Source organism: Microtus ochrogaster, chromosome 7 (assembly GCF_000317375.1).
Source record: "Microtus ochrogaster isolate Prairie Vole_2 chromosome 7, MicOch1.0, whole genome shotgun sequence".
Classification (NCBI taxonomy): domain Eukaryota; kingdom Metazoa; phylum Chordata; class Mammalia; order Rodentia; family Cricetidae; genus Microtus; species Microtus ochrogaster.
Genome location: NC_022014.1, coordinates 76,142,851 through 76,165,208, shown reverse-complemented (window position 1 = coordinate 76,165,208; position 22,358 = coordinate 76,142,851). Strand labels below are relative to the sequence as shown.

At 48.5% G+C, this 22,358-nt stretch overlaps 1 long non-coding RNA gene across 1 annotated transcript in view; it reads left to right on the top strand.

Moving 5' to 3' along the window:
* Positions 1-11,027: 11,027 nt before the first annotated feature.
* The window catches only part of LOC113456314, a 162,817-nt gene continuing 151,486 nt past the window's right edge, over positions 11,028-22,358 (top strand). The window contains exon 1 of the long non-coding RNA XR_003377132.1: positions 11,028-11,442. This is a non-coding gene — a long non-coding RNA (uncharacterized LOC113456314). The remainder of the gene's footprint in view (positions 11,443-22,358) is intronic.

The following is a 22,358-nucleotide window of genomic DNA, read 5'->3' as shown; positions in this document are numbered from 1 at the left end:
GAGACAGGATCGCCCCTTTGGTCTGAGCATTGCTAGAGGTAAGAACTCTCTAGTGGCTGGCTGCTCTGCTTCTCTGATCCTTCTGCCTTAACCTCTATATCTGACTCCAGGGTTTTATTAAGACCAATTAACTTTGTGCTACAGGTACATCAGAGTTGGAACCACTTTGCTTCCCCAGGAAGATAGCCTTCCCTCTGCGAAGAGAATGGAAAGCAAGAAGGAGCAAGATACACAGATACTAATGTTGCCACGCTTTAGTGCAGTTCCTCATGTCGTGGTGACCCCAACCATAAAATTATCTTCATTGCTAGTTCATGACTGTAATTTTGCTACTGTTATGAATCATAATGTAAATATCTATGTTTTCTGATGGCTGTAGGCAACCCTGTGAAAGGGTTATTTGACACCCCTCCCCGAGGGGTTGCGACCCACAGGTTGAGAATCACTGGTCTAGGCAGAAGCCACGGCCCCATGGGTGTGTTTGGGGATCATAAGCACTCCTTTAATCTCCTGTTCTCGACTCCTCTCTCCTTACAGACCATCTTTGTGTGCCTCATGTAGACTCTTATCTTCCTCAGAGTTTTGTGGGACTTGGAGAAGGTGGACAGGCTATAGCTTGTAGCTTGCCATAGTCTTGTACAGGTTCCATGAGGCCATGTTCATGTAAGTATGAAGCTCTTTGGGCACACCCTCCTTTCCCTACCCTTCCCTTTCTCTCCCTCCCATGAGCCTCATTCATTCCCTAGGTAGACCAGCTTCTATTTTCATGCCATCTACACATATATGATCTTCTGTGCCTATAAATTCTAAGACACAGGAACGAGACAAAACATGCAGTGTCGTTTTGCTGAGACTGACTTAACCTGCAAAAATACTTTCTCTAGTGGTAGTCATTTTCCTGCCAGTGATGTAACTCCATTCTTCACGGCTGTAAAAGAATGTCATTGTGCAGATGCACCAGCTTCTTCTTAGCCCTCCCTCTGTGGTCGAACACTCGGGTTGTTCCTGTAACTCTGCTGTTGTCAGTGATGCTGCAGTCAATGTGGGTATGCAAGCATCTCTTGGATATGTTGACATTCAATATTATCTTGGCAAGGAGCTGAGCCCCGAGTCCTAAAGCTCCATGGCAGCCCTTCAATGCCATGGCTTAAGTGGCATTTACACCCTCCTCTGTGGATAGGATTAGCCTGAAGAATGTCTTGGCTTTGAATAGCGCTCTCTTCCTGGAATGGTTATGGCTGGACTCTTGTCTTCCCAAGGGCAGCAACTGAGTTGGAAATGAGACAGTCAAGACTTCTATTTAAATGCACTATTGGGTGACCTATATCTACTCTGGCTACTCAAGAATGCTAGCTGGTTCTACTGCAACAGGTACTATTGAAACTATTGGATGCATCCTATCCTTCCCTCCCAGGGGAAAAAAAGAACAAGTGTCCACCAGGCCCTGGCATGTCCCACACCCCTTGATAATATGTGTTCTTCTCCTGGCAGCTTCATGTCCAGGGTACTGCTGTGGGGTGGGAGCTCAGACAGTGGTCTGTGAATAGAGAGCATCTGCTCTTGGTACTTCTTCCTCATCCTGTTCTTAGGTAACCAGACCACTGTCGTCTTCAGACTGAGGACCTCACTCATCATGTGACCCATCATGTGATAGATTATCAGGAAGATCTGGTGGTGTGCAGCTTCCTGGCATCAGGATGTTAGATGTGGATGGAGAGTGTTATCGTCAGCGCTGGGCATGGAGCCCAGGGCTGGGCAGGAAGTGCCTCAACAACCTGGGGCTCTTTGTCTCTATGGGGCATCTACAGAGCAGCTGACTTTTGCTAAAAAGGCCAGAGGCTGATTCCTCATCCCAGGGAGACCTGCAGTGTGGCCATTCAGGCAGACTCCAGCTTTTTGGGTTAGCTAAGTTAGCTCGGGACTATCGGGTTGAACTGAAAGCCACCGTTTCCTACCTGGGGAGAAGTGGGGTGCTAGAGTGACCCTACTATCAGTTGTGATGCCCTAGCATCACTTTCAGGGTGCTGCTGCCTCCCTCTCTGACCTTGAATGAGTCATTTGTCCTGCCGCACGCATGATTGCCCCAAGAACGAGCCTTCCTTCCGTTTCCAGGCTGAAGGTCCTGTTTACATTGCTTCTCCCTGCTCTGGGCTTGGATTGCATGAATGAAGGACTGAGAGGGTAAAATGAATGAAAGCACAGCCATTAGTTTTCTGTTGTACCAGGAAGAGGCTGTGGCCTCTTTGTAGGTTTGTCCATGAGGCTAACCCCTTATTTCCCCATAGGGAAGACAGATTCTCTTCTGGCTTGACCTAGATCCTGCATCTGGCCTTCTCCTCCTTCCCCCCTGGACTTTCTTTCGCCGAGAGTCACCTCTCCAGCCCAGTTGTGGTTGTTGTTTGGCCACTGGGGAAGCAGATGAAATCTGCAGGTTTCAGCACTAGAGTTAAAGGCTGGTTCAGGCTTCTACTCAGGTGCAGGAAGCTGAATTCCTCCATCTCTCCAAGCCAGTGTGCTCATCTGTTGGGATGAGGGGCATTAGGGTAGGCAGATAGGCTTGCCAATACCCGTTGGCCAGTGTTAGCTTCCTTTCTGCTGCTCTTCCCTCCTTTCTCCTCTAGTCCCCCAAATTCCATGGTAAAGAAGAAATCGACCTTCGGGTGTTGAATGAATAAGTGGGGTGACTAATTCCCGAACCTCCAGAAAAACAAAGCCTCACTATTCCTGTGTTCCAAGGGGAGTGTATAATATGTGCCACCTCCTTTAGGAGTGGGAGGTGGTGGGAGTGGAGGGCGGCCTAGGCATTTGCCCAGCGCTGCTCACTCATGTCTGTGCACCTGAGCTGCACCCTGGAGGGGAAACAAATGAACAGAGGGAGAAAGGAGGGCACCTGAGGTGAATGACCCAGCTCCCATCTTTGATAATGTCTGCATTTAAAAGCTTCTTGCAACATCTGGGTGGGGCATCCCAAGGCATGGCCATATTTCATTTAGCTTACCTGAGAAAGGAAGAGGGTGTGGGTCCCACATCCTTCGTCTTCTGGGACCAGTGTCCCGGGTGCCAGGTGAAAATGTAGGTCTCGGGCATGGCTGCCACACTCTCAGGAAAGGGTTGGTTTCATCACGTGTGTTCTGCTTCCTCTATCACCGCCTGCCTCCTGTCATCCCCCGAGATAAACACTCCTTTCCCTAATCGTTCTCCAGCCATCTGGTCCCTTCCACATCATCGTTTTACCTTATGTCCCTGTCTTCCCTTGGAGACCCAGGTTGGCTGGCCCTGGATGCCTTCTCTGACTACGTGATCCACTCAGCTCTCCAAGTCAGATGTGAGGGCGTGTGTGTGGACCTGCATGGTTGGTCCTGTGTCCATCAACTTTGTAACCTATCTCTTCCTGGGAAAAGCCTATCTCAGCCGGAGCCTCTTTTTCCACTGTGTGGTGGTTTAAATAGGAAGTGTTCCCCCCACAGGCTCAGGCCTATGAAGATTTGGGCCCTGGTTAGTGGTGCTGCTTGGTGAGGTTTAGGAGGTGAGACCATGTGTCACTGTGGTCAGGCTTTAATAGTATAAGATGTGACCTCTCAGCTTCCTGCTTTGGTCCCTGTTGCTATGGTTACCATGTCTGTATGTACTCTCCCTCTGGAACCGTAAGCCCAAATGAACTCTTTCTTCCATAAGTTGTTCTGCTCTTGGTATTTTATTACAGCAACAATGGAGCAAATAATGCATATTTACAAATTAGACTTAAGTCTTTTCTTGTTCTTACTGTACTGCACATGTATTTAATTTAGTCTCTTACCTATGTATTCTGACTCCCACACAAGGAAGGAGAACATACATATCTTTATCATTATATCCCCAGCAATGAACACAGTTCCAAAGTGCTTAGCACAGCAGATAGATGTGTGTTGAATGACTACGAGATTTCTGATTTTTCAGACAAAAAGGTACCTACTCTTGTTTTTCATGCAACCTCTAGAAAACACGATCTCTTTCATCCATGATTCTACAAACCACCAAAACTGGTACATTGATGGTAACCCATAGATGTAGGGTAATATCCTCTATCAGCTTGGGCACTTTGCTGTGACATCCAGCTTTGGGATGGAGATTTGAGGTCATGACATCTGGAGATTCTGTACAACTTGGGGAATGAGTGACTTCGTCTACTTCAAACGTATCACATATCTGTTCTTACTTTCTTAGCTATGTAGTCTTGTCAGTCAAGTTAAACCAGAAAAATGTTAACTGAATCTATTTTGAGGGGATTTTGAAAACAAGTAAATCTATGATCCAAGTGCATTTGGCATCCACTGAAGGAGCCCCAGAGGCACATCTGCCTAAGCAATGGGGGAAAACAGGACATTGTGAGCATCCAGTGAGTGCAAAGGATGTCCTGGTAAGAGAGCCATCACTGGGGTGACAGAAAGGCCATGTCAGAAGATCGTGATGGACAGGTCTGGCGAAGTCTGAAGAACATTCCTGAGAGATGATAAGGGATCATCAGAATAAGAAATGGCGAGGACTTACCTTGGGTGGGAATCATGAATGAAATCATGGAATCACACACCAGGCATCTCAGAACAAGCTTCCTAAAGACATCATCAAGTGGAAGAGAGAGAAAGAGATCAGGAGTGGGAAAAATATTTCTAAGTTTCCAGCTCTGATTTGAAAGAAAAAAAATGTAGTCTTGGCCAAACAAGGGAAGAGGACACTCTCAGTACAGAAAGCAAGAACAGACCAGAAAACCAAGCTCTGCACACTAGCTAAGATTTGGGAAGAACCCCTTCTGAGCTTTTTGCCGTCCGTGATTGAGACCTGAACATGTTGGAAAGGGATAAGAAGAGGTTAGAGAGAGCTGTGTCACGTTCTGTGACAGGAAAGGACTAGGCTCTGAATGGTGGGGAGACTCATGCTTCAGAGGGGCTGGGCCCATCTGAAACTTGCTAGCTCAGGAATACTTGATTGAATCACGGCCTCCCTCCCTACCCCCTAGACTAGCTCTCCATCTTTCTGGTTTTCAGTTATTTGAATCTCTGCATCAAGAATGCAAAACCCAGGAACTGACTTCCATTGACTCGCCCTCTCCTCGGGCTCACCTGCTCTTGGCTTGTGCAATTCTCCCTTTGATCTTTTTCTTTTTTTTTTTTTTTCTATTCTGGACACCAGTGCCAAGTTCATCTGCATATTTTAACCAGCCAATATTCATATCCCGAGATCCGAGAGATTCGTGCAACGTGTGGCCCCAGGCCAGCCATGGACGCTGTTGAGTTTCCTCCATGGCAACCATGGCGACCGGTTTCTGAATGCTCTGCCTCTTTTGCTGGTCAGGAAGGTTCTCAGGGACACGCTTCTGGCAGAAAGGATGCTGCAGGGAGAGATGGAGGCTCCACTTAGCTAAAGCAAACACTCCGCCCAAGAGGTTTTGACTTGCAAAAGGTTTTGATTAGAGCTATATAGGGGTTTATCCCGACTTGCAAAGTTAAAATAAATAAAACCCCATGTGCATCAGTAAACGCAGTCTGACCCTTGGAGTTTGGTGAAATTATGTCGCCCTTCTCTCTCCTCCTCTCTTCTCTTTTCTGCTTCCCCCCTCTTACCCTTCGTTCTCCATCTCTTCTGCCCCCTTCTTTTTCCTCTGCCCCCTCCCCCTCCCTTCCCTTCCTCCCCCATCTCCCATCATCTCTTTTCCCTCCCAGTCTTTCTTTTCTCCTTCCCATTTCTCTATCCCTTTCCCCCTTCATCCTCTTTCTTCTCCTCTAACCCCTTCCCATCCCTCTCTTTCCTGCTTGCTAGCTCGGTTACACCCTCTCCCTCCCCCTTGTCCTCTTCCTCACCGCCCCTCCCTCATTTTCTTTGTAGTACTAGGGATTACTCCCAGAGACTGTATATGCCAGGCAAACATTCCATCGCTTGTGAGTTTTCATTTTAAATTTGGGATCTCATTAAGTTCTCCAAGCTGGTCTTGAACTCACTCTTTAGCCCATATTGGCTTTGAACTTGTGATTTCTCCACCTCAGCCTCCTGAGTAGCTAAGGCCATAGGCCTATGCCACCAGACTGAGGTGGAGCTTGTTTCTGTCTCCCTTCACCATGTACATATTATTATTGGTTCCCTGTAGTATTTACATACATTTTAGCCCTTTCTTACTTTCTAGCCCTCTAAGATGGTTGGGACTCTTTCTATATAGTTCTGGCTCTTGACCCAGATTCATCCACTTTTTTTTTCAAGTCTCCCTGATACCTTAGGTAGGACAATAGCATTAGAAAGGTACTTCCAGGTCCTGGGGTGTCATTGCATTTTGTCTTTCATAGTGGAGGGGGCAGAGAGATAATTTGTGTGTGAATGCAGTGGTCCATTATAAACATTTATTTGTGTGTGTGTGTGTGTGTGTGTGTGTGTGTGTGTGTGTTCGTATCTATTTGCAACCATAGCTAAGTACATTCCTATTGCTACACCTGGAAGTTTTTAAACAAGGACTATGAGACTCCAGCTTGCCTGGGTACAGTCCATCCCACAGCACTGAGGAGTTACCATGGACACCACTCTGCTCTTCCGAAGTCTTCAGGATGCTCATACTGTCAGGGGACAATTTAAAGCGTCAAGGAATGGAGTGAAGGGAGCGTGAAGAAGAACCAGCAGCCAGGCAAATCCACCCAAGGCTTGGAGACCATTTTGAGAAGACAGCAAACCTATCGCTGCCATGGCTACGTGAGTCTCTACTTTAGGAAAGATCTGGAGAAACTGGGCAGGTCCTTGTGGCCACACTGAGGTCCTCTTCCTGGAGTTCTGTGCACTGCAGACCTAGGTGTGTGGGTGTGTGGGTGTGCAGTTTTCTGTGCTCTTGGTCTTCACTTTTGTCCAAGTTTTTCTGAAAGCCAGGGAGGGGGGGCAATTGTGACTGTAAAATGGAAACAATGACCTAACCTCTCTGCACTGCCACCGGCAGTCTCTGGATGTCACTTGGCACCCGATAAACGCCAGGTAGTCAGGGCCAACTTAGAGCTTCCCTAGAGCCTGTGATTTCAGTGGGGGGGGGGCAATTAGTTAGAGCATGGGTGGAAATTTGAAGACTGGGCTTAGGGAAGACCTAGACATCACTCTCCTTACCTTCTCTCTTCTCGAACTCCATGTGGGGGTTTGAATGAGAAATCTCCTCCATAGAATCATGCATTTGAACACTTGGTCCCCACTGGTGGCACTTTTGTGTGTGTGTATGTGTGTATGTGTGTGTGTTAAGAAAATTTAGGAGATTTGGCCTTGCTGGAGAAAGTATATCACTGAGGGTGGTAATAGTCTTACCCCCATTTCCTGTTTTTTTCTCTCGACTTCCTGTTTGTTGTTGAACCGGGGTTCAGCTAGTTTCCTGTTCCTGCCATGTCTATTGCCAAGCCATTCATTCCCCGCCATGAGGACGCTATCCCTCTAGAACCATAAGCTAAAATCAATCTTTTCTTAAGTCGCTTTTGGTCTTGATATTTTATCACAACAACAGAATAGTAACCAATATACCCATTGTTCTTGTCTAGAGGAACATATGTGTGTCCTGTGACTGTATATGAGTATACTTATTGGCTTTTTAGACAAGGTATCTCCCTGTAGCCCAGACTGAGTTTGAACTTATATCGCTCTCTCATGGTTAAGCCTTCTGAGTCTGGGGCTTACAGGTCAAAGCCACCATATCCCATTTTCTCTTGTCACGTTAAATTTTGTGCCTTGTCTCCAGAGTGACAGTTAGAACTACAGAATGGAGGCTTACCTGTGGGAAGACCCATCTTCATTGTGGGCAGCACTGTTCCCTGGGCAGGGGTCCTGGACTGTCTATCAGTGGGAAAGGGTTGAGAAACAGAGTGCATTTGTTCCTCTGTTCCCTAGTTGTGATGTGCGCAGCTGCCTAGAGCTCCTGCCGCCTGTCTCTCCCACCACAATGGACCGGACTCGAAAAGGGAGCTAAAACAAACAATGAAAACCAACAAAAAACAAACAACGTTTCTTCTTTAAGCTACTTTTAAAAATCTTTATTATAAAAAATCCCTTAGGAAAAAAAAAATAAACATCACATACACACGGCTGGAAAGATGGCTCACCAGTTAAGAGCACTGGCTGCTCTTCCAGAAGTTCTGAGTTCAATTCCAAGCACCCACATGGTGGCTCACAACCATCTATAACTGTAGTCCCATGGGATCCGATGCCTTCTTTTGGTGTGCAAATGTGCATGCAGACAAAATACCCATATATGTAAAATACATAAATAAATCAATCTTCAAAAAAAACCCCAAAGACTTAAAAAAAACCACACACAGAAATAAAGCCGACTTGAAGTCTACTTAGCTGAGTAAACTCCTGAACAGTAGGCATTCTGGTTTTTTTTTGTTTGTTTTTTTTGGTTTTTCGAGACAGGGTTTCTCTGTGGTTTTGGAGCCTGTCCTGGAACTAGCTCTTGTAGACCAGGCTGGTCTCGAACTCACAGAGATCCGCCTGCCTCTGCCTCTGCCTCTGCCTCCCGAGTGCTGGGATTAAAGGCGTGCGCCACCACCGCCCTGCTAGAGTAGGCATTCTGAATCGTGGAGATCCCCAGTGGGCCCAGCACTGCCACGCTCCAGCATTTTTTATGCACTTATCCGCTACCAAAGATGAAAAATCTGTGACAGTGTTGGGACTAGGAAAGCACTTAGTTTCATACCCTCTTTCATAGCTGGTGACCATTGCCTGCACTTAGTCCTTCCCCATCTCTTTGTATTAGGCCTGTCTTATTCTCTTTTCTTCATGGTACACCATTGTCGAATTATTTTAAGATGTGTTACGTTTGTTTATGCTGTGGAACATTTGTTTAATTGATACAAAGATGTCTTGCATTCTTTTAGGTTGCATTTGTTTAACTCTGTGAAGCTGTGCTACTTCGCCGGTCTTAAACACCAGACTGGTCTAATAAAGAACTGAATGTCCAAGAACAAGGCTGGAGAAGGTATAGGTGGGGTTGGCAGGCAGAGAGAATAGAAGGGAGGAGAAATCTGGGAAGAAGGAATCAAGGAGCAAGAAAAGAAGGGGCCAGCACCCAGCTACACGGCCAGACATAGAATAAGAAGGAAAGAAAAGATAAACAGAAATAGAGAAAGGTAAAAGTCCAGAGGCAAAAGGCAAAAGGGATAAGTTGAGGAAAGCTTACTAGAGTCAAGCCAAGCTAAGGCCAGGCATTCACAATAAAGAATAAGTTTCTATGTACAATTTATTTGGGAACTGGGGCCCCAAAAGAGCCAAGAGTAAAAGAATACCAACTACATTATAGTGTGCCTGCATGTACATTTGTTTACATATAGCATATATTATTGGCTAGGTTCCTCATAAGAGGGACCTTTTTTCTTTTCATTCTGAGATTGTGTGTCCTAATTTAATATTATACATTCTAAGTCCATCCACTGTCCTGCATTTTTTAAAATTTCATTTTTTCTTAGAATTGAATAATACTCTATTTTATATGCATACCAAGCTTTCATTACCCATCATCTGTTGATGGACAACTAGGTCGATTCTGGTTCTTTGCTGTAGCCAATAAAATGGCAATAAAAACAGGGATGCAAATAACTCTATGGTAGGATGCGGAATTCTCTGGGCATATACCCAGGAGTGAAGCAGCAGCTGGATCGTATGCCAGCTCTGTTTCCAACTTTTCAAGAAGTCTCCAAACTGATGTCTTCAATGGTTGTATTAATTTCCTCTCCCATCAACAAGGAATAGGGGCTTCTTTCCACATCCTCTCCAACATTCCTCTCTCTCTCTCTCTCTCTCTCTCTCTCTCTCTCTCTCTCTCTCTCTCTCTCGTTTGTTAAGACAGGGTTTCTTTGTGTAGCCCTATAGACCAGGCTGGCCTCGAACTCAGAGATCAACTGCCTCTGCCTCCCAGTCCTGGGATTACATGCCTGTGCTACCACTGATCACTCCAACATTTCTTATCAAACCTTTTGACAATGACCATCCTGACTGGGGCGAGCTGGTATCTCAGTTTTATTCTGCATTTCCCTGATGGCTCAGCATAGTGAACACTTAAAAAAAAAAAACCCAGTTATTATTCATTTGTGCTTCTCTCTCCCTTCCTCCTTCGTTTGGTTCCCTTTCCTCTCTCCCTTTCTTTCCTCTTTCTCTCCATCCTTCTCTCTCTTCTTTTCTCTTTCTCTCTTTCTTTCGCTCACTCCTTCTACCCATCCCTCCAGCCCTCTTCTCCCCTCCAATCCTCTTTCCCTCCCCCCTTCCTCCATCTCCCCCCCCCAGACCTATTCAGTTCTTGGGCCCTTTGTTGATTGGCACTTTTACCTCTTTGATATTTAATGTGTGCAATTATTTGTAAATTCTGGATATTAACCCCTTATCTCAAGGGTGTAGATTTTTTTTTTCCATTTTGTGGGCTGTTTATTAACTCTGCAGATTCCTTTGCTGTCCAGAAGTTTTTCATGTGGTCTCATTAGTTGAGACTTGGGGTTAGTTCTTATGTTGTTGATGTTCAATTCAAAAAAGGTCTGGCTTACTTGAGTATCTTGAAGGGTATCCTGTATGTTTTCTTCTAGAAGTTTCTGGTTATACATTAAGGTCTTTGATCAATTTGAATTGATTTTTGTATGAGGTCAAATATACAAATCTGATTTCACCCTACTGCAAGCAGAAATCCAGTTTTGCTGCCATTATTTGTTGAATAGGCTTACCTTTCCCCCAGGGTATGGTTTTGTCTTCTGTGTCAAAAATTGAATGATTGCTTAGTGCCAATTACTTTTGTTAGTCTTTTATCACAACATCGGCTAAAGCAGCTTCCTCTCCAGAAGCTGAAATAAACTTCTCTCTCCCCTTAGTTGAGAGAAACGAAACAAGAACTGGATGAAATCTCAGCTTTGTCTGAGCCTTAAGGAGCAGGAAGACGGAACTACATCTCCCAGGATACCACTCGGCCAATCTATCCCCCCCCCCCCCACCTTCTGACCGCGCCCCTCCCAGTCCGTCTTTATAAAAGGCAGAGCGGCCCGTGGCTCCCAGAGCAGTGCTGGCAGTGTGGGGTGCTCACTGCGTCTGGGCGCCTCCAGGGCTTTCCTGCCTAGCTAGCGACCTCCCTGTGACACCAGATCCCCGCGGACCTACAAACCCGAGCGCCCAATGGGATATTCTGGGTTCAGTCGGAGTACCCGGTGGCCCTGGCCCGCAGCTCCGGCGTCTGTCCATTCCGGGGACCTCGCTGCAGCCGCCCGGGAGTCCGGGCTCGTGATCTTCCCGCTACCCACGCGGGTCCCCAGCGCGGTGGCGGCGCTTTGGGGTCTGGATGAACAGGGGAGAAGCGGGTGGGGGCGCCGGATTCCCTAACGTGGATTACTTGGTGCTTATCAACTGGATTTAGAAGACCCGCGCGCGACCTCGTCCCCATCATCCACGGGTTATCGTTCCACCCAGCTGCTTTCCCACCTGGAGGTAAGTTTCACTGCGGTGCGAGCTTGTGGATTTGATTTGCCTACTCATCGCTTGTGTTGCTTTTAGAAGGTTTCAGGATTGGAATTTTTGTACTAGTTGACCTCCCAGGGGTCATTTTAGCAACTCCTTTGCCTTCAAGTGGAACCTACCAGCTCAGATCTCTGTAGGCAGCGGCCGTTCTGGGTCATCGTCCTCAGACGTGGCTAAGCCCTTGGTTATCCAGAGAGGGACCGAGACTTAGCGGAGGAAGCGTCAGCCTTCTTGGCACTTGCCTTTTCTCGGGGATGGACCTTCGGGACCCTTTGCTTTTCTATGCCTCTCCAAGCCTGCCGATTGCTCGCAGCGGGCTTCTGAGGCGCAGTGTTTAGAAGCACAGGGGCTGGGTAGAGGTGGGAGCGCTTGGTGGATACGGTATTATTTGGAAGAGTGGGGGCTGCTGTGGAGCTATTGGGGGATGGATATTGGCCACCCTGCGAGCATGCTTTCTGAGTGGAAAGACGGATAAATTTGGTCCAGCGTGTACACCCGCTACCCTCCTCTGCCTTTTTGTGCAGCTTGTATCAGGACTTTTGGCTTTGGTTTTAAGAATAATTGTAACTTAAATGAATTTGTGCCCAATAGCCTTCTCCCCTCGTCCGTTTGTGATTGCGTTGTTCTGGAGAAGTTGGTACCTGTCACCATATAGCCCGAGAGTGGGTGTTTGTTGAATGAATGACCGAGCTACCCCACCCTAAATTATACCAGGTTCCTCTGTTTCTTTCTCTCTTTAGCTCTTACCCTTAATTCCAGAACCTTTCCCCGGAGGTGGTTTCTTGGGGACACTTTCCCAACTATAGGATTCCCTCTCCCCTCCCCCACCCACCCCTGTCAGCAGTCTTTAGACTTTCTTTTGGAATGTGTGTATGGTGATCAATTTCCCACCCAGAACCCCCTCCAACTTAGAAAGCTACCAAGCCAGGGATTGACTTTGGTAAGCGCCCAGGGTCCTGAGCTCTCAATCAGCACCTGCTCAGGGAGGGAGGGAGGGCTAGGCACCACAGCCATTTTTCAGAAAGAGGCATTTGTGAGTCCTTACTGTCCTGTAGAAGCTGGGCTCTGGCTCCATCCTGATCCTTGCACACTGCCCAGGATGGTTCCCCTGTGGCCATCCTTCCCCTGCCAGGTTCTCTGCCTCTCTCTGACCCTAGGGGAAGCACTTTGAAAGCTTTCTAAATGACCGATGATCCACAGCATACCTCTTTCCCACCCACTCCCCCTTCTCTGTGTTACAGGAAACTACAGAAAGTTGCATTTGGCAGAAAAACCTCCACTTACCATAACGCTGGGAACCATGGTTCCCCACTGCTGTAGCCCACAATATTCACGACTTTGTTTCCTACACATGCCTCCACCCGGGCCATCATGACTTTTAGTACTACTATATTCGCTTGCAGCTGCCAAGCAGCCGTTTGCTTGGTAATCCAGCCTCCTATTGGACGCTTAGGTATCTCCAAACTTACACACAACCATCATGTGCTGGTGAGGGTCCCTTAGTACGTCAGTATTTCTCTGCATTTGGGAGGATGCTCCTTGAGAAGGGTCTAGAAATTGTCTTCTTTAGGTCAGTTGTTCAAACTTCAGAAGGGCATTGTGAGTGGAAGACATTTCGGAGAGGCCTTAGAAGCCTCTCTCTCAGCTTTTCTTTTAGGGAGGGGACACAGGCACAGGGCGCGAACTAAAATAGGCAGCTGAGTGGATGCAAGGCTTGTTCCCTTCCAAAGAGTGGATCAGCACCGCCAGGGCAGGTCGCTGCAATTCTCCTTAAAAACTACGGTGGCAGCTGCTTCCGGGACACTCGATCCACACGTGCTAGGCAGCGTGAGTTAAGACGCAGCCTCTTCTTTAAAATTAACGTTTGAGTGTAGCGTGGACCTAGGGTGGTATGAAAGTTGCAAATGCAGCCCCTTTAGCTAACTTACCCCACATCTGTTAACATCTGGCACACACCTTGGTGCAGCCATTAGGCCCTATAGGACACTGACAAGGATCCGGGACTCTGACTTATTCACAGGCCTTGCACGTACCTCATGGATGTTCCTCCTTGGGCCCAGGATCTCCTCCTAAGCGCTAAGAAGTCGTCTTATAAAAGGGAGGCTGAGGGAGCACAGCAGGTGGGCCTTTGACCCGAGAAGGCCTGCTGTTGAGAGGTCCCCTCTGCCTCCTATCCAAGTTCACTCTCCCCTCCTGTCTGACGGCTGCCAAACAGGATCAAACCCCTCCTCCCCACCAAGGACCTCTTTGGAGGCCCTGACCCAAAATGGAAGAATTATCTCTCTCTGTCCCCCACTCCGCCAAACTTCTAGCAGCCATGTTGTTGAGTGAAAACTGGGTTCTTACCCGATCTGCCCTGACACGTTTCTGGAGGCAGGAGATGGATAACATCCGGTGTGCGTGAGAGGAGCTGCTGAGCAACCCACTCCATGGTTGAGAAGCACGCGGTGCAGGGCTTGTGCAGGTGACTCACAACACAGGAGTGGCAGGTGTGTCAGGTCCCAGGCTGCAAACCTAGCTGAGGCTGCATTTCCTGGTCACCTGGGCAGAGCTCAAGGGACTGGCAGTCTGGCTTCCACCTCTGAATGGACAGGGAGTTCTGGGTAAGGGATTCCACCTTTCCATAAGAGATTTCTTCTTGGTGTGCAGGGAGCCAGCATGAAGGACCTTGGGGGTTTTGGGGTGAGGGGAGCCAGCTTGAAGACTGACCAAAGGCCTTCACATACAAGAATGCATGCAAGAAGAGCGTTGGTTCTTGGCCATCTTTTTCTTTTCTCCCAGAAAGTCTCCCCGGCCCCCAGCTTACTTGCCCCTCAGGTATGCACCTACCCCATCCTCCGGACAGAAACTCCACGAGTCTAAGCCTTAGACCCACAATATGTGTAGATCAGGGCTGCCTGTCTCTAGCATCTCTCAGCCATTGCCAGCGTAGGGTGGCTGGATGCATGGAGAATAGATGACGTTTGTGTGAGGTTCAGCAGTTTGGGGGTTCCTTTCGTCTCAGAAGAACACACTTCTGAGGTCTGGCTACCCAGCCTTGGAGCACTCTGAACCTGCCCATCCACCCATCCATCACCTGCTATGTTTGTTTGTTTGGTTTATGTTTGTTTTTGGAGCTAGGGTCTCACTCTGTAGCCCAGGCCGGCCCTGAAACAATCCTCCTGCCTCAACTTTCCAAGTGCTTAGGTTAAAGGTACAAGGCACCACATACCCTATAGTGTGGGATCTGAGAAATTGGGAATCTGCTGCTACTCTCTTACTCCTAAGGCAAGGCCCAAATGTTTTCTATCGCCACTCTGGCGAGGATCATTGCAGGAAGGGTTAGGGGAGAGGGGCTGGGGTGACTACACAGCCTTGGGTCGGACACCACCGTGGCTTTCTCCATGGCAGCCTTGTTTCTCCTTTTGGGGACTCATCCTTGAACCCAACCCCCACTCCACTCAAGTAACAACAGTTCTTCCTGGCTCTACCTGGATCCGGTTCAGACTGTCCCCTGGCCTTCCACAGTCTGCCTTCGGATTGAGGCTTGCTTGAGATTGCGTGGCTTGGAGAACTTGCTTAGCAATGTCCCCACTTCCCCCAACTTAGTTCTGTTTTGATTTGTCTGGGGGCTCTTCAGAAGGCATCTTGGTGGGCCTGGAGGCTGCTTGGTGGCCTGCCTTTCTAAGGCGCTCACCAAGCTATTGTACTGGAGACACTGGAAGAGAGGGTTCTTGGCCAGCTACAGCCCAAATCCAGCCTCTCCCCGCTGAAGCTTCCCTGGCCATGAAGCCCATTTGCTCCGCCTCCTCCAGGCAGCCTCGGTGACTTCCCGTCACTGACCCCGGACTCATTGCTCATGTCATTTGTTGGTACACTTTTCCATGGAGCCCTCTCAAATTCAGGTGTCTTTTGTCCTTAGTGAGACAGTTGTGCCGTGGGTGGGTTAGTAACAAAAAAAGCGCTTTTGTGGGGTGCAGGAATGCATTAGATCTGCAGTCCTTCTCCCATGGGTGAGCACCCCCCCCCCCCGGAAGCTTGGAAGGTGCCCCTAACTAGGCAGCTTTGTATGCGTGTGTCACAGACCACTGTGATCTCTGGTTATGACCCCAGCATCCCTGTCAACATTAGTATCCTCGTGGAGCCAGTGGCGTCTTCCATACCAAATTATCCTTTTGACGTTGGGACAGGTCCTTGCTACCATAGCCCAGGATGGCCTCGAACAAACCACCTCTTTTCTTCTCCACCTTTGAGTGCTGAGATTACAGGCACGAGCCTCTCCACGAGGCTAGCAGCCCTGACTCACACACTGATAGAACAAGAAGATGGGGTTTGACCCCCTTCATGTTTTTTTTTTCCCCTTCAGTTAGGCTACTGGCTAAGTACACCGTGTTCTAAAATCCCCCAAGCTCCCTGCTTTTTAGACGGAGTTTGTGATATGTCAGCGGTACGGGCGGGGGTGGGAGGCGGGGGGTCCTATACAATACCATTCCTGTTTGGTTCTATGAAAGCTCCAAAGCCCAGAGGAATCCTGCAACCTGCAAGAATGCTGAAGTAGCAAGTCTCCATCCAAGAATTCTTTCTGTACCATGAATCATCACCTCCTTCCTTATTTGGTTGGTTGCTACAGGTTTTTGCATAGCCGTCCCGAAGCCAGGTGCCTTTGTGTGCGGTTAAACAGAAGTGGCTGTGTTTCCGGGGAGCACAGCAGGGGACTGTGGTTTTGTAACCCTAGAAAGAGATCAAACCCCTACAATCTGGGACCCCCACCCAGCCCAGCAGCTTAGAAGAAGCTAATCTTTAGCATCTTTTTGCCTAAGGAGTGGATCCCTGACCTCTTTTAACGCGGTCAGTTTGTTTTTCTTTGCTTTTACTGGGGAGGTAAGGATGGGAGGGCTAACCTCGCCTGCTGTCCAGTTCCATCTGGCATGCTCCAGAACCATCCATGGAACATCCCCTTCCCGTAAGTGTAGACATATTTCCGGTCACATGACTGTGAGCTTCTTCCCTCCTTCTGGCTTTACACGGAGTGCCTCCTGGGTGCTTCCTTAGACACTGGTGCTATGCCTTTGGCTCGCTGCCCGTGGCCTCTTGTGGTCTTTGGTGCCAGTGAGAAACCAACTTGAAGGTGTAACATTCGTCCATGGAGGAGGGGATCTGCGCTGCTTTACTTAGAGAAACAAAGGTTTCTGGGATGCTGGTCTTTAGGGGTTTCTTCTGTATTCAGAAGGCACTCACACTATTAGGTGACAGTCATTGTGTCTGCAGTTGTAACTTCTCAACTCATTAAAAAATATCCAGCCATTATTGTGATAAAATACGCACAAGGTAAAAATGACTATCTTTATCATTTTTTTCTGTGTATAGTGGTGGCATTTCATCGTTTTGTTATGTCCCTCCCTCTGCAGGTTGCATTTGTCCAGAGATTCCATATTCACGAATATTCATAGTAACTCCCTATTTCCTGTCTTCCTGGCTCTGGAAACCTGTCTACTATCCTGTTTGTAGCTTTGAGTGTCTAGGGACATGTCATGACCTAGGTGACGTGGCTTGCTAGTCACTTAGATGATGTCCTCAAGTTCATCCTTGCTGTAATAACGTACACACTTTTTCCTTCTTGAGTCCCAATGTCGCCTCATTCTGCTTAGGCTTATATCCACCTTTTGGCCACTGTGAATAATGCTTTATGATTCTGGGTGTAGATATTCATCTAGGCTCCTTTGGGTTCGTAAGCAAAAGTGGAATTACTGGATCGTGTCGTGATTTCATGTTTAATTTTTTTTTCAAGATCTACCCTGCCTTCCCCTGCAGCTGCACCCTTCGGGCCTTGCTAGCGACAGTGCACATTTTCCTGCTCACGCGTGTGCTCCCCTTTCTCTTTCCCTTTCCCTCCCTTTTTCCCTCCCTTCCACCCTCCCAAGCTCTGCGCTGCTTGTAGCCTTGAGGAAGCAACCTCCATTAGGCGCTAGCTTCCCCAGAGGAACCCAGGGACAGCAGAGTTGCCAGGGGTGGCCCCCAGTTCTGAGTGCACTGTAGCTGTCCCTTTCGGAATGGAGAAGCTAGGTGACCTTGTGGCCTCCCGAGGTCTTACCAGTAGTTTTCCAATGCTTCTGTGCCCGTGTCCCATCTGACATCACCACCAGCCCAGTGACACGGTCAGGTGTCGTCACATCTGACAGAGAAAGGCTTTCAGGCACACTTGAGTGCAGTCAGGGCTGGTGGCCGAGACCCAGGAGAACTCACCCCTAGCCCGGCAAACGTGGGAAAGGAAGGTGTTTTGAAAGCCTTTGGTGTGGAGATGTGGGGTTGGGAGGGTAGAGGGGGACTCTGGGGTGAGTCCTCTCTCCCTGCTTGTCCCACATCCTCCCATTTTCATATACAAACATTGCTGCTGGTAGTGTTCTTACCGACTTTCTATTAGCGAGTCCTTTCCTATCCAGCTGAATGGCTTTAAGGGATAGGGTTTGAGCCCCGTAGGGAGATGTCAGATTTTGTGGGAGATCCTGTGGAGAGCCAGAATCATGGCTCAGTTCAGATGGCCTCGTTTCTTTCAGTGTTTTCCAGTGTGAGCCCCTAGAGAGTCTGTCCATTCTGGGTTGTGATTGGATAGCTCACACCTGCATCCACCCTCCAGGTGGGATCAGGCATCTTCAGTGAGTGGTGGTCTTAGCACCTGGGGACACTGAGGGACAGGCTTTGTTTATTAGCCTTGCCTCCTAGATCACTGCACCTTCCTCTCTCATGGTGTGAGGGAGGAACATGGCCTTGTGCCCCCGGGGCCACCGTAGATGCTGCTCTTTGCCATTTTAAAGTTTTAAACCGTGTTTCTTTTCACTTTTAGAATTAAGCCTCAGGAAGCAGAGGTGCTTCCCTGAAGCCTCTCGGGGCAGGGCGTGGAAGGAGTCAAGCTTTCCACGCCTCAGGGTTTGCTTCCCTTAGCAGGGGAGCAGATGACTCCCTGCGACCTCTTCCAAGGGTGAACTCTGCCGCGTGACCTCTTCCCCTTGGCCTTTAGGCCATACTTGTTTAGGAGCTCGGCTGAATTTCAGAGAATCTGTGGTTGCTGGCAAGCCCACCTAAGAGTTCAGGTATTTGGAGTTTTAATTAGATTTCTGAGTGGAAACCAGGGATGTGGTTAACCAGAGACCTGAGCTGGTCCTGGCTTCTCACTCCACCCTGACCACCAGGCTGTCTGGGCCTTTCCAGGGTTGGTTTTTCTCATTATTTAAGTACCTTTTCTGTATCCTGGCCCTGCCTTCTCCTCATTGTCGTGGGAGACTCTGGCTCCCCACGCCTCTTTTTCTAAACTCTTTCTCTAAGCCCTCATCTCCACGGCAATGTGTTTGCTTATAGGCAACAGTTTGGAAAAAGTGTACCTGTGCTGCATGTGTGGTTCACTGGTCACACTGGCCATTTGATGGTGTCACTTGAACTTATATGCCATACTCAGCCCAGGTCCTTTAGCTGCATCATTGGATTGTGGGTCAATCAATTACCCCTTCCCAGGTGACATCAGCTGCCAATCATTGGGGTTCTAGTAGGAAGAAAAATGAGCCAGCTTCCAGTCCTGCCCAGAGGCTACTTTTTTCATTTCCACGAGGCCCCACAGTCCTGAGGCTCTTTGAGGAGCATTCCTAGGATTTCCGACTTTGAGGATGGAGCCATGGTTCCACACAGTGTCCTGCCCGCCCCATTTATTGTTGCTATGGCCGGAACAGCTCCTCGTCTATGAAAGGAGTGTGTTTACCTTTTTCAGAGAAACTGGCTTGACTCAGCCTAAAAAGATCCTGGGTTTCAAATAAGTGAGGGGTTTGGGGTCTGTGCTTTGGGGGCATTGATTGGTTTCCTTCCCCCCGATTCTTACATCATCCGCATCCTGCTTCCTTCTTAAGTTATCTTCTGGTGGGGACAGGAGGGGCAGCATCTCAGGCCTCCTGATTGCAGATCCCTCATGTTAGGATTCCCTAGGGCAGATCTTGCATCCCCTCCCCCACTACATTCCCCATTGCGGCTATGGCCAGGAGATGGGTCATCACATGATTGGTTCCTTTGAGATCACATGCTTCACATGAAAGCACAAACTCCTAGGAAGCAGAAGTAGATGTGGGGAGATGCCCCTCAGCACTTGATGTGAGTAACTGGGCTCATCTGAGTATATGCTTCCCTTTGGGCAAGGAGTTTGGGTTGGCTTCTCATGAACCTGGTGTCTAAGGGGTCCTGGGACATGCTCATAAGAAGCTGGCAGATAGGACATGCGCTAATCGCACCTTCCTCCTCTACCTCCATGAATCCAAGTGTCTGGTTTTATGTGGAGACATTGCTGTGTTCCGCCGTGGAGCCAGGAGTTTGGCTCTTGGGTTGCTAATTCCAGCCTCGCCATGAGTCACTTGTGACTGGCTTATTGTTCTTCCACGCAATTGTCATAGGGTAGCAACCCAATGCTTAGAAGGGCACCTCTAAGAAAAGAACACCTCTCATCTGTTTTTTTTTTAAAGAAAGAAAGAAAGAAAGAAAGAAAGAAAGAAAGAAAAAGAAAAAAAGGAAAGAAAGGAAATCAGTTCCCTGAGAGCATCCTCAGGCCCGTGCTCTTCTTCTCCACGTCCCTCGGGGGAGACACATTCTGTCCTTTTCTGGCATTCACAGCCCAATGCCAGGAGCTGGGGGCAACGGATTTGGGCAGACTTCTTGCCAGACTCGTGTGTTTGGCAGCCTGCAGGGAAGTCGAGAGCCCAGGGAAGGCAGACATGGAGTCAGCGGTGCAGGAATTGGCTGCACAAGTGGCTGTATTGAGATGGCTCCTTTTTTTGTTCACAAGTTCACGTGCCAACTTGGAAGGAGATCTCCCGGTGACTTTGATCTCCGGGCTGTGGTGCTCGAGGCGGGGAGAGGGGTGACACTCAGTAGTACTCGCTTTGTCTGCGTGCTACACAGGTAGGCTTTGAGGAGCTATGACTCATGCTCATGGGTTGTGTGAGCCCTTGAGAGAAGCTATGCAGCCCTGGCAGGTGCTGCTGGCTGTCCTTATTTACCACTGTCTGGAGGGGAGCGGGGGGGGGGGGGGAGACAGCTCACCCTCACAGATAGATTATTTCTGTCTGAAGCTTGAATAGGCTTGCTTTGTTAGGGGGAGAAGAGGGGGCAGTTCTTGTGTATGAAAGGGATCCAGGGGGCTTAAAGCAGGTTGCCATTGCTGGGGTTGTTCTATTTACCAGATGAGGAAATTGAGGCTCCTGGGGTTTATTTCACTCATCTGAAGACAGCAGGGTCATCAATTACAAAGCCTCTAGCTGAAAACGTGTAGGTATATTTCCTCTGGGAAGTCACCAATCATATGAGTTGCACCATGCATCTATGGCTGTGATTTGTCCTTTACCCCTGACTCCCAGTGACCGACTGTCTTCTTAGGGCCCTTTTCCCTTCTCTCTCTCAGTTCACTGGAATTAGACTCTTGCTCCTCTGTAAACGGGACAGTATGGCCCGTGCAATTAGTAATCAGTACTCAAACCGCGAGGTCCCTTACTGGAGTCTGCCCCATAAAGAACTCCCCTTAAGCACTCCAGAGGCCCAAGGCATTCCCCCACTTCTGCTCCTCCCGTTGGCTGCTCTTGTGTCCCTCCCTTGTGGCATCAGGTTTGGAGAAGTGTCAGTCAAAATGCATAGCATTTCCCAGCTCACAGAGTCTGGACCAGATGTAGACAGGTCTGTCTTCAAAGCTCGTTCATTCCCCCAATGCTGCTCTGTCTCTGCTTTAGACGGTGCACATGCCTAAAGCATCATGGATTTCCCTGTGGAAATCCAGGGGATGTTGTTGAAGCCTGGGTTTGTTGAGTTCAACTGCTATCCTCTTTTGCATTTGTATTTTTTTTGTTTTGTTTTTTGTTTTTGTTTTTTTTTTGAGACAGGGTTTCTCTGTGGTTTTGGAGCCTGTCCTGGAACTAGCTATTGTAGACCAGGCTGGTCTCGAACTCACAGAGATCCGCCTGCCTCTGCCTCCCGAGTGCTGGGATTAAAGGTGTGTGCCACCACCGCCCGGCCTCTTTTGCATTTGTAATTGTTGGCATTTAGAATGACGATCCTGGGAGCAGGGGCAGGGGATGTCCCAGCATCCTCAATAAAGAAGGCTTGTGAGGATGGGTTATATTTCCACGGAATGACGAGAGAGCAGATGGATCCATTGTCAATGGTTTCCCATGCTCAGTTCTCCGAGACACAATGTGCTGTTTATCCAAGAACTCAAGAGTTTAGCTTGTAGGGCGGATCCATTGCTGGGATCACTTTGGATGCTATGCCTGGACCTAGGGAGAACTATCCAGCACCACCTTCTGGTGGGGTTCTGAGATGCCCTTCCTCAACTGAGATGCACCCCCATCATGCACTGGGTCTTTTGTGTAGAGTACTCTTTAACCCATGTGACTTAGGAGGGTGGAGAACAGAAGAAGCCCCTGTGTGACCTTGAGACTTGAGGGAAGACTGGGGTTGATGTACGCATCATTCATTTGAGTAGGCAGGCTTAGATTCTTCCTTCTACTCATTAAAAATACTTAGACACATACATACATATGCACACACATATGCGCACACATGCATTCATATGGAGATCAGAGGACAACTTTCAGGGGTCTCCTTCCACCGTGCTTTTGAGGTAGGATCTTTCTTGTTTTTGTCACTGCACTGCTTGTGTGAGCTTCCCTTCTCTTGTCTCTGTACCCATCTCACTGTAGGAGTGTTGGGGTTATAGATGTGCACCATAGCGTCTGTCTTTTTAAGTGGGTACCAGGAATCAAGCTCCAGATACCAGGCATGTGTGTCTAGTCCTTTTACCAGTAGAACCATCTCCCCAACACCCCCATCCAGCTGAACAATCTCCCCAATAACCCCCACCCAGCTGAACCATCTCCCCAACACCC